General features: G+C 36.4%; 1 long non-coding RNA gene across 1 annotated transcript; it reads right to left on the minus strand.

Moving 5' to 3' along the window:
- Window positions 1-231: 231 nt before the first annotated feature.
- LOC133648613 (uncharacterized) lies at window positions 232-5,027 on the minus strand. The gene is made up of 3 exons (XR_009825893.1): window positions 4,812-5,027; window positions 617-738; window positions 232-500 (listed from the first exon to the last, which is right to left on the minus strand). It is a non-coding gene; the product is annotated as an uncharacterized LOC133648613 (long non-coding RNA).

A 5,027-nucleotide genomic window follows, 5' to 3' on the forward strand; every position in this document is an offset into this window, starting at 1 on the left:
TCAGATTGCGTGGTCGGTAGTAGTGGGTTTCAGTAGGCCTTTGTGTCATAGTTGCGCATGAATATTTTGACTGTGTTAAAAACCATGTTGCCATCAGTCCAATGGAAAGCTCTACTTGGTTGTTGATATTTTTCTTGTTACTTTGCATGTGGCCTCATTTTCTCATTTCAACGCTAACTTTAAACTCAACCATTCTTTAAAGTCTTTACAATTGGGGTTTTATCATTTTTATTTTGAAACATTCACAGGAGCCTACAAGGCTAAATGGCTTCCTTGTTGGTCACACAATAGCTCACACACAATAGTGCACACAATAGCACAGTGTCGCCACGGCAGCAGTGTCACACAGTCGATGAGAAATGAGGACTTTTCCATCGTCGTAAATCGTGACATACAGTACGCTGATGTCTTGACTTACACTTTGCTCATACTCGGCCGTGAGGAGGTACGTTGTCAACAGATGTTTTTGAAAGATCTGTCCGTGTTTACTTTGACGCTGTCTATAGAGTATAGTAATAGTATTAGAAACAGCTCCACAATGGCAAACATGCTCTCTGCCGGTGTCAATCAAAGCCGAGCTTGGATTTTGCATATGTGAGATAATTAGACTGTGTACCTAATGAAGTGTCCAGATGTTGCCTGCTTTGGCATCTGGCGTTCTCCTGTGCCAGTTGTCGGGAAGGGGGAACGTCGAATCTGTCACAGGCGCTAAACAAACACGCATTGCCCATCTTCTTCCTACGAAAGGAAAAAAGCAGATAAAAAGAAGATGATTTCCTTATAAAGCTCATAGATGTGGAGTGTTTTATGGCTGCCTCTTAAGTTAATGACACAGAAATAAAAAAATCCCAGGAGTGTTGATCTAAGTTTTATTTGCCGTCATCCTCATTATGATGATGTCTTTTGATGAGGTTTGGTCATCTATTGTCACGTTGGCTCATTTATCTGCCCGACCTCGCATGTGCACAAAGAACAGCGAGTCCTTTTCTTCTCCGCCTCACATGTGAATAGCTTTGTGGCGTGAAAGGCGTATCATTAGGTACGGCGCAGGCATCACATTCCATTAGCACCTACAAGCGCCGCTCCGGTGTGCGGGGATATGTACGGGCCGGCGTTCAAATCCACCCCTGGCGGCCCGGCGTTGCCTTGTGATTAACACACAATAAAAGAATGCGACGGGGCTTAAAGGAGCAGAAGGGAAAAGCTGCCCAGTGAAAGATGGCTGCGCGCCGCACTCTATAATTAAGGCGCTCTACTCTCGATGAAAGCGGATCATACTGGCGGGCCCTCGGCTTCACAGCCACTTTGTTTTTACGACATAATTACAGTCCAAATCAAGTGAGAAGATTTGATAACGCGAGTTAGGCCCAATGGAGGCACTGACCCCCCTGAGGGGTCTACCTGGGCACACCTGGGAGGTCCGTTAGCTAAACGCTTCACAAGATGTTGTAGGCAGGCATATATGAGGGTGCAGTCAGAAATGTGAAATCAGCATCATGTGCACACGCTGCTCCATCATGCTCCAGCATTTGTTTTCTGTGCTAATACAGTATAGTAACATTGCTTTCTGCATAGAATTTAGTTGTTAGCTACAGTATGGGCCTGATTTACTTAGATCCAAGTACCACGTGCTAAACAGCGTGCAATCTATGACTATACGTTTGCACTACAGGCCAAATGGCCCAAATTGATTTTCATTTTTTATCAGATTATTTTACAGCTGACTGTTTACACTGCAAGTAAAATGTGATCTTTATCAGACACGAGTATAAACGCACACAGGCCCCAGTGTGGCCCCAATATTGGTCTCGACGTCACTTGCAAGCACACTTCAATAAAGTGAAAACAAATTAAGTTGACCGGATTGCATAAAAGAAAAAGAAAGTCGCTATATAATACTACTAAATACAATAAAAGTCAATCAATCAATCAAAGTGTATTTATATAGCCCTTAATCACAAGTGTCTCAAAGGGCTGCACAAGCCACAACGACATCCTTGGCTCAGATCCCACATCAGGGCAAGAAAAAACTCAACCCAATGGGATACAATAAGTCACCACCATAGGTATGGTTGCCACACCTTAAAAATAAGTGGTTTTGTTTTAAGTGAAAATAAATAAAAGTAATATAATGTATGCATGGTTATGCAAAACCCAAAACCAGTGAAGATGGCACATTGTGTAATTCGTAAATAAAAAAATAATACAATGATTTACAAATTCTTTTCAACTTATATTCAATTGAATAGACTGCAAAGACAAGATATTTAATGTTCGAACTGCAAATAATTATTGACTTAGAATTTAATGGCAGCCACACATTGCAAAAAAGTTGGCACAGGGGCATTTTTACCACTGTGTTACATGGCCTTTCCTTTTAACAACACTCAGTAAACATATGGAAACTGAGGAGACCAAATTTTGAAGCTTTTCAGGTGGACACACATATATATATATATATATATATATATATATATATATATATATATATATATATATATATATATATATATATATATATATATATATATATATATATATATATATATATATATATATATATATATATATATATATATATATATATATATATATACATATTAGGGGTGTGGGAAAAAAATCGATTCGAATTCGAATCGCGATTCTCACGATGTGTGATTCAGAATCGATTCTTATTTTTAAAAAATCGATTTATTATTTTTTTTTTTTTTTTTTTTTTTTTTATTAATCAATCCAACAAAACAATACACAGCAATACCATAACAATGCAATCCAATTCCAAAACCAAACCCGACCCAGCAACACTCAGAACTGCAATAAACAGAGCAATTGAGAGGAGACACAAACACCACACAGAACAAACCAAAAGTAGTGAAACAAAAATGAATATTATCAACAACAGTATCAATATTAGTAACAATTTCAACATAGCAGTGATTACAAATCCCTCATTGACATTATCATTAGGCATTTATAAAAAAAAGAAAAGAAAAGGACAATTGTGTCACAGTGGCTTACACTTGCATCCCATCTCATAAGCTTGACAACACACTGTGTCCAATATTTTCACAAAGATAAAATAAGTCATATTTTTGGTTCATTTAATAGTTAAAACAAATGCACATTATTGCAATCAGTTGATAAAACATTGTCCTTTACAATTATAAAAGTTTTTTACAAAAATCTTCTACTCTGCTTGCATGTCAGCAGACTGGGGTAGATCCTGCTGAAATCCTATGTATTGAATGAATAGAGAATCCTTTTGAATCGGGAAAAAATCGTTTTTGAATCGATAATCGTGTTGAATTGAAAAAAAAATTGATTTTGAATCGAATCGTGACCCCAAGAATCGATATTGAATCAAATCGTGGGACACCCAAAAATTCACAGCCCTAATACATGTATACACATATATATATACATATATACACACATATATATACATATATACACACATATATATATATATATATATATATATATATATATATATATATATATATATATATATATATATATATACTGTATAAATATATATATATATATATATATATATATATATATATATATATATATATATATATATATATATATATATATATATATATATATATATATATATATATATATATATTTGGGGCGGTATGGCGTAGTGGGTAGAGCGGCCGTGCCAGAACTGAGGGTTGCAGGTTAGCTCTCTGCCACTTACCATCGCTGCCATTGTGTCCTTGGGCAGGACACTTCACCCTTGCCCCCGGTGCCGCTCACACCGGTGAATGAATGATGAATGAATGAGTTGTAAAAATGAATGATGGGTTCTCACTTCTCTGTGAAGCGCTTTGAGTGCCTAGAAAAGCGCTATATAAATCTAATCCATTATTATTATTATTATATACATATATATACAGTATATATATATATATATATATATATATATATATATATATATATATATATATATATATATATATATATATATATATGTATATATATATATATATATATATATATATATATATATATATATATATATATATATATATATATACTGTATATATATATATATACCTACAGTATATATATATATATATATTAAAGGGTTGTATGGTATACCGGTATTAGTATAGTACAAGTGTTTTGTGTGTCCGGGAGTGAAGCATGGAAGCGGATGTGTGTTCACGCAGGATATCCATCCATCCATTCATTTTCTACCGCTTGTCCCTCTCTGGGTCACGGGGGGTGCAGCTATCCCAGCTACACTCAGGTAGAAGGTGTGGTACACCCAGGAGAAGTCGTCACCTCATCGCAGGGCCAACACAGATAGACATACAACATTCACACTCACACACTGGGGCCAATTTAGTGTTGCCAATCATACTTGTTGGAATTGGGCCCGTTGTTAGCATAAATTTGGCCATAAAAGCTAAAAAGAAATTCAGACTTGGTTTGTTTTCTCCTGGACGCTACAATACATTATATTACTTTATTGTGTTAGGTGTGGTGGCTAGTATGAAGCCGTACATTAAGGAGAAACCCTAAATGTAGTCAAATCGGATGCATAGCGTAGCGCATTTATTTTGAAGCCGAAAAACTGGTTGATTGTTTTGAGAAAGTGTATTTGCATGTTTTAATGTCGGATCGACTGTTTGCAATAAAAAAAAGTCTACTTTCGACATCCTGCCGACCTTCTTTCATTTCTGTTGAGCTTTTATGTCATCTTACTTACTAAATCAGTCACAGTAACAAACAAAATATTATATTATCACTGCACCTTAACCGTAATCTGAACACGGAAGGGAAGCACCACCCACCTTTAAAACGACACGCACAGCAGGCGTTTGCTGCAGGGACGTCGCCTCTTCTCACGACGACAAATAATCCTTTCTTGTTTGAAGAACAACTTGCCATGGCTTTGAACCTGATATTTCCAGAAGGTAGACTTTCTTTTGTCCATTACTGTTCGCTTGTGGCTCATCAGTAGCAAGTGAATTGCAGCCAAGTTCCTCAAGTTCCTCCCGCTACGGCAT

The sequence above is a fragment of the Entelurus aequoreus genome, linkage group LG04 (assembly GCF_033978785.1).
Source record: "Entelurus aequoreus isolate RoL-2023_Sb linkage group LG04, RoL_Eaeq_v1.1, whole genome shotgun sequence".
NCBI lineage: Eukaryota > Metazoa > Chordata > Actinopteri > Syngnathiformes > Syngnathidae > Entelurus > Entelurus aequoreus.